Below are 13,343 nucleotides of genomic sequence, written 5' to 3'. Positions count from 1 at the left end.
CAAAATAGTTCTGCCCTCAGGGCTTTCAGGGTCCAAATCAGTGAATTTTTGTAGGGCTTCTCTCAGCCTTTCCAGAAACCTGCCCAGAGACTCCCTCTCTTCCTGTTCAACATCTGCCAATTTAGAGTAATTAAGGGGTTTAGCCCTAGCTTTTTGCAACCCCACTAGAATGCGTGTCATAAAATGGTTTCTAAACCATTCACCTCTCTCAGTATCAAAGTTCCAATCAGGTTCAGTCAGGGGAACTGCTTGTATTCCAATAAGAAGCAGCTTACTTTCTTCCTCAGGCTTCCCCCTTGCACTTGACTCATACCATTCATCGCCACACTTTTGGGCTTCAGATAAAACCTTGTCTAGGGAGTCTCGAGTCAGAGTTTGACTCAATAGCATCATTGTGTCTTTCCAGGTCAGATCATACAGATGACTAAGAGTCTGAAAGGTTTATAAATACCTCTCAGGGTCTTCCAAGTAATCCCCCAGGTCTCCTTTTATTCTCTGAGCCTCCTGATAGGAGAAAGGCTTTTGGATTTTAGTAGGTCCAAACTCCCCGTTTGCCACCTCTTGAAGGGGCATCATCTTCTGAGGCTCAGGCTTAGAAGGAGCCTTGTCAGACAAATCCTTAACCCTTTCTGGATCAGGTTTTGCCTCCGAGGGGACCGGGGGCAATTGAGACACATGTTCGGTTCCCTCGGGAGAAGCAGAATATGGAGGCAATGGAATGGGGCGAGGGGGAGCCATCACCATAAGATTATCCCTGGTGCACATTTCAGGTCCCTCTCTCAAAGAAAAGAACAGCACCACATAAGGAACTTCTACCCATTTCCCTTGTCTTCTACAGAATAAATCAAGTTGAAAGATTGTATTATAATTAAGCATCCCGCCCTGTGGCCAGGGTTCACCATTTCCCAAAGGATAAAGAGGCCAGGCAGTATTGCAAAAGAAAATCAGGCATTCCTTTCTTAAACCTTGTGGGTCAAACTGGTCCCAATTCTTCAGGAGGCAATCCAGAGGAGTAGAGCTGGGACTTTGTGAAGCTCCCATCTTTAAAACAATAGACATGGCATAGCGTCCAGCACCATGCCCACTGCCACTGCCATCGCCCAGGCCCTGGGTGCGGGGCCAGTTCTCTCAAGAGAGAATGCACTAGCGATGGGGTGGAGGCAGACTTCCACCATGAGCTTCTCCCCCGGTTGGACTTATCCTGCCCCTTACTGACGCAGGTCCCTCCTCATCTTCACTTGTCCCTCTCACAAGTGAAGATGGAGATAAGTTGGAAATGGATCCGGACTTATCCCAAACACATTGCCAGTTTCTCACCATTAAAACCTTTATAGGACTGCCTCATCGCCTAATGTGCCACCCAGGGTGTAGAAGAGTAGTTCTGTGAAACGCCCTCCGTGCCAGTTCTTGGAGGAAAAACACCCGATACATCTCAGGAATTCTCGAGAGGGAAAAGGAAAAGCTGTTATGGGAAGAATATACCTGAACTGGCCTATTAGTAAATCCATAGTGCTTTGTCCAGGTATTTGCACACCATGTTAAATGGTAGCTAAAGAAATGATATATAGATGGCCAAAGAGGAGGGGGGCAGTCAGGATCCCCCTCCAATCCCCCAAAAGCATTTATTCCCAAACAGCAAATGTCACAGTAGGCATATAGCGTTAATAGTCTGGTTAACTTCCTGAGAGTGTAAGGTGGTCCACTATTTGCTAAAGACATCAGAGGAACTATTCCATTACATTTCCCATCTGCCCAGAAACTTCCCTGCTGAGTCTTAAGGAAATTCATACAGGTTAGGAGAGCTTCTATCCGTAAAGTCTCCAGACACAGCCACTGGAGAGAGCACTCCCTTCTCGGCCAGGCTCGGCAACTAGCTGCCGAAAAGTGTAATACCTAACCTGAGAGCCAGGCCAGGAGCCAATGCTCCTCCTGACTCTTTTTTTTTTAATTAATTTATTATTTTTTGGGGGGTACACCAAGTTCAATCATCTGTTTTTATACACATATCCTCGTATTCCCTCCCTTCCTTGACTCCCCCCGCCTCGAGTCCCCTCCATCCTCCCCGCCCCAGTCCTCTAAGGCATCTTCCATCCTCGAGTTGGACTCCCTTTGTTATACAACAACTTCCCACTGGCTATCTATTTTACAGTTGGTAGTATATATATGTCTGTGCTACTCTCTCGCTTCGTCTCAGCTTCCCCTTCAGCCCCCGCCCCCTCCCAAACCTCGAGTTCTCCAGTCCATTCTCTGTATCTGCGTCCTTGTTCTTGTCACTGAGTTCATCAGTACCATTCTTAGATTCTGTATATGTGAGTTAGCATACAATATTTGTCTTTCTCTTTCTGAATTACTTCACTCTGTATGACAGACTCTAGGTCTATCCACCTCATGACATATAGCTCCATCTCATCCCTTTTTATAGCTGAGTAATATTCCATTGTATATATATGCCACATCTTCTTTATCCATTCATTTGTTGGTGGGCATTTCGGTTGCTTCCATGTCCTGGCTATTGTAAAAAGGGCTGCAATAAACATTATGGTACAAGTTTCTTTTGGGATTATGGTTTTCTTTGGGTATATGCCCAGGAGTGGGATGACTGGATCACATGGTAGTTCTATTTGTAGGTTTTTAAGGAACCTCCAAATTGTTTTCCATAGTGGCTGTACCAACTTACAGTCCCACCAACAGTGCAGGAGAGTTCCCTTTTCTCCACACCCTCTCCAACATTTGTTGTTTCCAGATTTTGTGATGATGGCCATTCTGACTGGTGTGAGGTGATACCTCATTGTGGCTTTGACTTGCATTTCTCTGATGATTAGTGATGTGGAGCATCTTTTCATGTGTTTGTTGGCCATCTGTATGTCTTCTTAGGAGAAATGTCTATTTAGGTCTTCTGCCCATTTGTGGATTGGGTTATTTGCTTTTTTAGTATGAAGCTGCATGAGCTGCTTGTATATTTTGGAGGTTAATCCTTTGTCCATTGTTTCATAGGCAATTATTTTTTCCCATTCTGAGGGTTGCCTTCTAGTCTTGTTTACGGTTTCTTTTGCTGTGCAAAAGCTTTTAAGTTTCATGAGGTCCCATTTGTTTATTCTTGATTTTATTTCCATGATTCTAGGAGGTGGGTCAAAAAGGATCTTGCTTTGATGTATGTCATAGAGTGTTCTGCCTAGGTTTTCCTCTAGGAGTTTTATAGTGTCTGGCCTTACATGTAGGTCTTTAATCCATTTGGAGTTGATTTTTGGGTATGGTGTTAGGAAGTGTTCTAATTTCATTCTTTTACATGTTGCTGTCCAATTGTCCCAGCACCACTTATTGAAGAGGCTGTCTTTTTTCCATTGTATACTCGTGCCTCCTTTGCCAAAGATAAGGCGCCCATATGTGTTTGGGCTTACTTCTGAGTTCTCTAGTCTATTCCATTGGTCTTCCTTTCTATTTTTGTGCCAGTACCATACTGTCTTGATCACTATGGCCTTGTAATATAGTTTGAAGTCAGGAAGCCTAATTCCACCAACTCCATTTTTCCTTCTCAAGATTGCTTTGGCTATTCGGGGTCTTTTGCATTTCCATACAAATCATAAGATTTCTTGCTCTAGTTCTGTGAAAAATGCCATTGGTAATTTGATCGGGATTGCATTGAATCTGTACATTGCTTTGGGTAGTACAGTCATTTTCACGATGTTGATTCTTCCAATCCAAGAACATGGTATGTCCCTCCATCTGTTTGTGTCATCTTTGATTTCTTTCATCAATGTCTTACAGTTTTCTGCATACAGATCTTTTGCCTCCTTAGGCAGGTTTATTCCTAGGTATTTTATTCTTTTGGTTGCAATGGTGAATGGGAGAGTTTCCTTAATTTCTCTTTCTGCTCTTCTGTTGTTAGTGTATAGGCTCCTGACTCTTTAACATGTTTTTCCTGACAGTGGATTAAGAAGCAATTCAAATGGAGATTTCTATGCCTTTGAGGCAAAGGCCTTGTTCCGCAGGAATGTCGCTTTGAAGTTGGGTGCAATAAAAAGAGGCAGTAACAACAAGGAAAACAGACACCTTGTGCTTTGCATATTCTTAAAGTGAGAGTAGTCTTTAGAGGACCCCAAGTTGTTGAGAACAGTTCAAAAGGCTAGGAAAACGGAAAGATGGAAACAGAAAATGAAAGTCTAAGACGTTCAAACGCCTTGTCCTTCTCTGGCCATGTCCCTCATGGGAGCTTAGAGTGCCTCTTAGCATATGGCAGGTTCAGTATAACCCCCCAACAGGACCCCTTTCGGGCTGCCTTTAGCTGTATGAAGTCACCCACGGAATCACAGATTAGGACCCCACACTCGCTTGTCCCATTCCAGCCGCCCTTCTTGGAGACAAAGAATGCTTCTTAGCTTTGGCAGTTTGGTATAAACCCCCGACGGGACCCCTTTTGGGCTGCCCTTAGCCATATGAAGTCATTCACGGAACTGCGAAGCGGGACACTCACTCTCTCACACATGCACTCCGTAGCAAGCAGAAAAAGAGATAGAATTTAGAAAGATAGAATTTAGAAAAACCTGAGCAGGCTTACCTTGTCGTCTATCCTGGATGAGCCCCCAAAATGAAGTCCGTGAGATCCGTCTAGGGGAATGGATTCGTGATCTCCGGAAGAAACAAATTTCTCCTCAGGGTCAATAACAAGTCGTTGCTCAGGTTTAAGTAAAAAGCAACAGTTTATTAGAGAGCAGTTAGAGAGAGAGTACAATAGCTTCTGGCACAGACACCAGAAGGGGGTGGAGAGACCCCCAAGGGGGTGTACATGTGTGTCTTATATACCCTAAAAAGAAGCGTTAATTAGCTCACAAGATTTAGAACGTCTCCTTGCAATTTCACAAACATTTAGATAAACAGAAAAGAGATTTAAAGTAAGAGTTTTAAAATTTAGTGAACGCCTCCCTGCACCTGTTAAGCATCACTCCAGTTCAGTTTGTGCGTTTATGTGATTAAGAGGATTCTGAGATACTTGAGATGTATACAACAGGCCCATAAATTCTCCTAATTGGGTGTCTCTTCTTGCTTAAGCTTATCTTATTCCCATCATTTTCCTATCAGTAGCACAGTCTGAAGTCAGGGAGCCTGATTCCTCCATCTCTGATTTTCTTTCTCAAGGTTGCTTTGGCTATTCTGGGTCTTTTGTCTCTCCATATGAATTTTAAGATTGTTTTCTTCTAGCTCTGTGAAAATGCCATTGTTACTTTGATAGGGATTACATAGAATTTATACATTGCCTTGGGTAGTATAGTCATTTTGACAATATTGATTCTTCCAACCCAAGAACATGGCATATGTCTCCGCCTTTGTCTCATCTTTGGTAACTTTCATTAGTATCTTATGGTTTTCTGAGAATAGGTCTTTTGCCTCCTTAGGTAGGTTTATTCCTGGGTATTTTATTCTTTTTGATGTGATGGTAAGTGGGATTGTTTCCTTGATTTCTATTTCAGATTTTTTGTTGTTAGTGTATAGGAATGCAAGAGATTTCTGTGCATTAATTTTGTATCCTGCAACTTTTCCCTATTCTTTGATGAGCTCTAGTAGTTTTCTGGTAGCATTTTCTATGTATAGTATCATGACGTCTGCAAACAGTGACAGTCTTACTTCTTCTTTTCCAACTTGGCTTCCTTTTATTTCATTTTCTTCTCTGATTCCTGTGGCTAGGACCTCCAAAACCATGTGGAATAATAGTGGTGATAGTGGATATCCTTGTCTTTTTCCTGATCATAGAGAAAATGCTTTCAGTTTTTCACCATTGAGAATGATGTTTGCTGTGGGTTTGTCCTATATGGCCTTTACTATGTTGATGTATGCTCTCATTCTGGAGTGTTTTTTTTATCATAAATGGGTGTTGAATTTTGTCAAAAGCTTTTTCTGTATCTATGGAGATGATTGTACTGTTTTTATTCTTCAATTTGTTGATGTGGTGTTTCACACTGATTGATTTGCAGCTATTTAATAATGTTGCATTCTGTTTGCCAATATTTCATTGAGAATTTTTGCATCTATGTTCATCAGTGATATAGGCCTGTAATATTTTTTTTGTGTGTGTGATATCTTTGTCTGGTTTAGGTATCAGGGTGAAGGTGCCCTCATAGAATGAGTTTGGGAGTATTCGATCCTCTGCAATTTTTGGAAGAGTTTCAGGAGGATAGAGGTGAACTCTTCTCTAAATGTTTGATAGAATTCTCCTGTCAAGCCATCTTTTGTTTCTTGGGATTTTTTTAAAATCACAGTTCCAGTTTCAGTTTTGTGAGTGGCCTGTTCATATTTTCTTTTTCTTCTTGGTTCAGTCTTGGGAGATTGTACCTTTCTAAGAATTTGCCCATTTCTTTCAGGTTGTCCATTTTATTGCCCTATAGTTGCTTGTAGTAGTTTCTTGTAATCTTTCGTAGGTCTGTGGTGTCCATTGTAACTTCTCCTTTTTCATTTCTAATTTTACTGATTTGAGCCCTCTCCTTATTTTTCTTGATGAGTCCAGCTAAAGCTTTGTCAGTTTTGTTTATCTTTTCAAAGAACCAGCTTTTAGTTTCATTGATCTTTTCTATTGTTTCCTTCATTTCTTTTTCATTTATTACTGCTCTGTTCTTTATGATTTCTTTCCTTCTGCTCACTTTGGGTTTTGTTTGTGCTTCTTTTCTAGTTCTAAAGCAACTAGAGAAACAAGATTTACTGGTGATTTTTCTTATTTCCTGAGGTAAGAATGCATTGCTATAATCTTCCCTCTTAGAACTGCTTTTTCTATGTTTGATAGGTTTTGGATTGTTGTGCTTTTATTTTCATTTCTCACGAGGTATTTTTTCAACTTCCTCTTTGATTTCATCAGTGATCCACTGGATGTTTAGTAAATTACTCTTGAGCCTCCAAGTGTTTGTGTTTTTTATAATTATTTTCTTGCAGATGATTTCTAATCTTATAGCATTGTGGGCTGAAAAGACGCTTGATGTGATTTCAATTTTCTTAAATTAACTGAGGCTTGCTTTATGGCCCATCATGTGATCAATCCTGGAGAATATTCCATGTGCACTTGAAAAGAATGTGTTTTCTGTTGCCTTTAGATCTTTTAGCTATCTTTTAGATATCAGTTAAGTCCACCTGGTCTAACGTGTCATTTAAGGGCTGTGTTTCCTTGTTAATTTTCTGTATGGATGATCTGGCCATTGATGAAAGTGGGGTGCTAAAGTCCCCCACTATTATTATGTTACTGTCAGTTTCTCCCTTTATGGCTGTTAGTATTTCCTTATATATTCAGGTGCTCCTATGTTGGATGCATATATATTTACGATTATATTTTCTTCATGGATTGATCCCTTGATTGTTATGTAGCGTCCTTCTTTGTTTCTTTCAACAGTCTATTTTAAAGTCTATTTTGTCTGATACGAATATTGCTATTCCAGCTTTCTTTTGATTTCCATTTGCATGGAATATCTTTTTCCATCCCTTAAGTTCCAGTCTGTATGTGTCCCTAGATCTGAAGTGGGTCTCTCATAGACAACGTATATACAGGTCTTATTTTTGTATCCATTGAGTCAGTCTGTGTCTTTTGGTTGGAGCATTTAATCTGTTTACATTTAAGGTAATTGTCAGTATGTATGTTTTTATTGCCATTTTGTTAGTTTCTTAGGATTTGTTTTTGTAGGTCTTATTTCTTCCCTTCCTCTTTTGTTCTCTTCTCATATGAATTGGTGACTAACTTTATTTTTTATTTCTCTTTTCAGATCTTTATTGGAGTATGCCTGCTTTACAATGTTGTGTTAGTTTCTGCTATACAACAAAGTGAATCAAGTGTATACACACACACACACACACACACACACACACACGTATATGTGTATATATATGTATATAAACATGTATCCCCATATCCCCTCCCTGTTGAGCCTAACTCCCACCCTCCATATCCCACCCCTCTAGGTCATCGCCAAGCAGGGAGTTGAACTCCCTGTGCTGTGCAGCAACTTCCCACTAGCCATCCATTTTACATTTGGCAGTGTACGTATGTCATTGCTACCCTCTCACTTCGTCCCAGCTTCCCCTCCCCCCCCCATGTCCTCAAGTCCATTCTCTAATACTGCATCTTTATTCTTGCCCTGTCACTAGGGCCCTTTTTCTAGATTCCATATATGTGCGTTAGTATACAGTATTTGTTTTTTCATTCTGACTTACGTCACTCTGCATGACAGACTCTCGGTCCATCCACCTCACTACAAATAGCTCAATTTCGTTCCTTTCTAAGGCTAAGTAATAGTCCATTCTATATATGTGCCACATCTTCTTTATTGTCTGTCAATGGATATTTACATTGCTTCCATGTCCTGGCTATTGTAAATAGTGCTGCAATGAACATTGTGGTGCATGTTTCTTTTTGAATTATGGTTTTCTCAGGGTATATGCTCAGTAGTGGGATTGCTGGGTCATATGTTAGTTTTATTTTTAGTTTTTTAATGAACCTGCATACTGTTTTCCATAGTGGCTGTATCAAGTTACATTCCCACCCACAGTGCAGGAGGGTTCCCTTTTCTCCACAGCCTCTCCAGCATTTATTGTTCCTAGATTTTTTGATGATGGCTGTTCTGACTTGTGTGAGTTGATACCTCATTGTGGTTTTGATTTACATTTCTCTAATGCATAGTGATGTTGAGCCTCTTTTTTATGGGTTTGTTGGCCATCTGCATGTCTTCTTTGGAGAAATGTCTATTTAGGTCTTCTGCCCATTTTTGGATGGGGTTGTTTGCTTTTCTCATATTGGCTGCATGATCTGCTTGCATATCTTAGAGATTAATCCTTTGTCAGTTGCTTTGTTGGCACATATTTTCTCCCATTCTGAGGGTTGTCTTTTTGGCTTGTTTATGGTTTCCTCTGCTGTGCAAAAGCTTTAAGTTTCATTAGGTCCTATTTGTTTATTTTTGTTTTCCATTTCCACTACTCTAGAAGGTGAGTCAAAAAGGATCTTGCTATGATTTATGTCATTGAGTGTTCTACCTGTTTTCCTCTCAGAGTTTTATAGTGTCTGGCCTTATGTTTAGGTCTTTAATGCATTTTGAGTTTATTTTTGTCTATGATATTATGGTGTGTTTTAATTTTATTCTTTTACATGTAGCTGATGACTAACTTTAGTGTTGTGTTTGGATTCCTTTTTCTTTTGTGTATCTATTGTAGATTTTCTTTTTGCAGTTACCATGAGGTTTTGATATAGCATTCTATATATAAACAAGATTTTTCTAAGTTCCGAATCTTTTAATTTCAAATGCATTTCCAATATCTTGCCTTTCTGCTCTCGTCTTGTCACAATTGCTGGTTTTGTTGTCATACTTGTATGCAGATGGTTTCCTACTTTCATTTTATGTTTGCCTTTACTTGTGAGCTTTTTCATTTGTAACTTTCCTGTTTCTAGTTGTGGCCTTTTCTTTTCTACTTAGAGAAGTTCCTATGGCATTTGTTGAAAAACTGGTCTGGTGGTGCTGAATTCTCTTAGCTTTTCCTTGTTGGCAAAACTTTTGATTTCTCCATCAAATCTGAATGAGAGGCTTGCTAGGTAGAGTATTGTTGGTTGTAGGTTCTTCCCTTTTATCGCTTTAAATATATTGTGCCACTCCCTTTTGGCCTGCAGAGTTTCTGCAGAGAAATCAGCTGACAACCTATGGGAATTCCCTTGTAAGTTATTTCTTTCTTTACCCTTCTTGCTTTTAATATTTGTTTGTCTTCAAGTTTTGTCAGTTTGATTAAAATGTGTCTCTGTGTGTTCCTCCTTGGGTTTATCCTGCCTCAGACTCTCTGTGCTTCCTGGACTTGGGTGACTGTTTCCTTTCCCATGTTGGGGAAGCTTTCAGCCATTATGTCTTCAAATATTTTTTCACGTCCTTTCTCACATCCCCTTTTGGGACCCCTATAATACAAATGTTGGTGCATTTAACATTGTCCTAGGGGTCTCTTAGATTGTCTTAATTTCTTTTCGGTTTTTTTTTTTCTTATTTTTTTCTGTAGCTCTGATTTACATCATTTTGTCTTCCAGGTCACTTATCTGTTCTTCTGCCTCAGTTATTCTGCTATTTTTCCCTTCTAGTGTATTTTTCATTTCAGCTATTGTATAATTCATCCCTGTTTGTTTGTTTTTTAGTTCTTCTAGGTCTTTGTTAAACATTTCTTGCAATCTTCTTGATCCTTGCCTCCATTCTTTTCCTAAGATCTTGGATCCTCTTCACTATCATTATTCTGAATTCTTTTTCTGGCAGGTTGCCTATCTCCACTTCACTTAGGTGTTATTCTGGGGTTTTATCTTGTTCCTTCATCTGGGACATACTCCTTTGCTGTCTCATTATGTTTAACTTTCCATTCTGCAAGCTGCAAGATTGTAGTTCTTCTTGCTTCTTCTCTCTGCCCTCTTACTTCCTTCTGGCTGTTCCTGCTCCTTTGAGCTCTTCTCTTCCTCTTCACCTATCCAGAATGGAAATCCATGGGAATGTCTGAAGCAAGGTCCTGGAGCAACACTCCACACTGTGTGGCTAATGATGGGCAGGGCCTGGAGGCAGTTGAAGCTTTCCCATGGGGCTGGGCACCCCAGGCTCCTCCAGGAGGTGCTGCCACCATGGCTTCTCTCTGCTCTTGCCATGGCACTGGCTTTGGTGGCTGCCACTGGAGGAAGCTTGACAGTGGTGCTGGGTTACTTGTCAATAATTACTTTAAATGTAAATGGATTAAATGTTCTGATCAAAAGTCATAGATTGAATGGGTTAAAAAACCATACCCAAGTATATTTTGCCAACAAGAGACTCACTCCAAGGGCACACATAGACTTGAAGTGAAGGGATAGAAAAAAATGTATCCCAGACAAATGTTGTGCTATGCTTATATCAGACAAAGTAGATTTAAAGCCAAAAACTAAGAAGAGACAAAGAGGATCATTATTTAATCATAAGGCGCAATTCATCAGAAGGATATAAAAGCTGTAAATATATATGTACCCAACATCAGAAAGGCTAAATATATTAAGGAAATACTAATAGATCTGAAGGCTATTACACAATGTTTGTAGGGGACATCAATACCCCACTTTCAAAAATGGATAGATCACCCAGACAGATAATCAATAAGAAAACATTGGACTCCCATTACATTTTGGATGAAGTGGACCTAACAGACATATAAAGAACATTCATGCCAATAGCAACAGAACACATATTCTTCTCAAGTGCACATAAAACATTCTCCAGAATAGATCATATGATAGATCACAAAAAATTCTCAGTAATTTAAAAAGATTGTATCATACCAAATATATTTTGCAACCACAGTATTATGAAGCTAGAAATCAATAACAGGAGGAAACTGGAAAATTCACAAATATGTGGAAATCAAACAACACACTCCAATGGGTTAAAGATAAAATCAAAAAAGATACCTTGCAACAAATGAAAATGGGGAAAATACCAAAATTTATGTGATACAGCAAAAGCAGTGCTGGGAGGAAAGTTTATAGTGATAAATGCTTACAATAAGAAAGAAGAAAGATCTTGAATAAACAACCTAGCTTTACATCTCAAGGAACTACAAAAAAGATGAACAAACTGCACCCAAAGATAGCAGATGGAGGGAGATAAAGATCAGGGCAGAAATAAATGAAATAGTGAATAGAAACACAACACAGAAGATCAACATTTTATACCTTACAGTAATACAATATTATTTGTCAATTGTATCCCTTAAAATTGAAAACATAAATTAATTAAATTTTTTAAAAAGATCAACAAAGTTAATAATTGTTTTTTGAAAGGTAAACAAAATTGACAAACATGTATCTAGACTTAAAATGAAAAGAGAGCTCAAATCAAGAAGATAATAAATGAAAAAGGAGATATTAAAACTAATGCCACAGAAATACAAAGGATCATGAGAAAGTACTATGTAAAATTATACTCCAACACATTGGACCATCTAGAAGAAATGAGTAAATTTCTGGAAACAGAAATTTACTAAGTTTGAATTAGGAATAAAGAGAAAATCTGAACAAATAACAGGTAAGGAGATTGAATAAGTAATCAAAGCCCTCCCAACAAAGAAAATCCCAGGACCAGAAGGCTTAAAAGGTGAATTCAACCAAGATTACAAAGAAAAATTAATCCAAAGTCTTCCAAAACTCATCCAAAAAAATTGAAGAGTAGCGAATATCCCTAAACTCATTTTTTCCTTTGCCCCCCTCCCCCCCTCTGCGCAGTATGCAAGATCTTAGTTCCCAGACCAGGGATCAGATGCACACCCCCTTCAGTAGAAGCGTGGGATCCCAACCCCTGGACCACCAGGGAAATCCCCATAAACCCATTTTTTTAATTGAAAAATAATTGACATACAACATTAGTTTTGGGTACAAAACATAATGATTTAAAATTTCTACACATTGCAGAGTGAAAACCAAGATGGCAGAGGAGTAGGAGGATGTGGAGTTCATCTCTCTCCACAGATGCATCAAGGGTATATCTACAGATGGTACAACACTCACAGAACACTGGCTGAACACCAGCAGAAGAACATGACACTGGAAAGGACAAGAAAGACCCCTGCATAACCAGGTAGGATGAAAGAAAAAAGGGAAAAAGAAGAGCAGAGGAAGTGGGATGGGATCTGTGCCCCTGGTGGGGAACAGAAGAAGAGGAGAGGTCCCTGCATCAAGGGAAGCCTCGTCACCAATGGGGAAATCAGCTGGGACAGAAAGGGAGCATCTGAGACTGTCAGAGGAGGGTGAAACAGCTGGTCTCTGGCAGACAGGACAGAGTGAGATCTACACAGATGGTCTGTGCCACAGCCCTGCATGCCCTGGACCGGGACATAAGTCTGCTGGTGCACACGGGGGCTGAGAGCTGGAATGTGGGGAATGGAGAGTAAACCCGGGGGAAGGACTGCTGTTGGCTGTGAGGAGACAGCCTGAGGGGATGGGAGGGAGGAAATCTACAACCAGGAATGCTTGTGGTGGAAACCCAGATTCCCACTGAAGCAAGGCCCCACTGTTGAGTAATGTGCAGGGGGTGGAACCACAATTGCAGCCTCTGTTTCCCTGTGTGCTAGCCCCATACCCTGCCAGGTGCTAGGAAAAGCCCCCACCAGGGCTGGCCTTCTCAAGCTGGCTACCACTAGGCTCCCACTAGGACAGGATCTCTCATGCCTGTGGCTGCCAGCTTTCCCACACACCTGTCACCTCCAGGGCCCCCACAACCCAGGCAGTCATGCCATTACTGTGCACTGTCCTCACTGAGGCAGACCTGAGTGCTCCAGGGCAGCCTCAGAATGGAGGTGGGGCTAAAACCACACCTAAGCACCAGGGGTGGGGTGACTAAGGA

At 40.4% G+C, this 13,343-nt stretch overlaps 1 protein-coding gene across 1 annotated transcript in view; it reads left to right on the top strand.

Annotated features, from left to right (window-relative positions):
* The window catches only part of NBDY (negative regulator of P-body association), a 339,446-nt gene extending 326,955 nt beyond the window's left edge, over positions 1-12,491 (top strand). Inside the window, exon 8 of the mRNA XM_057719071.1 lies at positions 12,413-12,491. The gene's annotated coding sequence lies outside the window, so the exon portion shown is untranslated. The remainder of the gene's footprint in view (positions 1-12,412) is intronic.
* The last annotated feature ends 852 nt before the right edge of the window (positions 12,492-13,343 follow it).

Source organism: Hippopotamus amphibius, chromosome X (assembly GCF_030028045.1).
Source record: "Hippopotamus amphibius kiboko isolate mHipAmp2 chromosome X, mHipAmp2.hap2, whole genome shotgun sequence".
Taxonomy (NCBI): domain Eukaryota; kingdom Metazoa; phylum Chordata; class Mammalia; order Artiodactyla; family Hippopotamidae; genus Hippopotamus; species Hippopotamus amphibius.
Note: the sequence above shows the minus strand (reverse complement) of the source record. Positions and strands in the feature narration are given on the sequence as shown.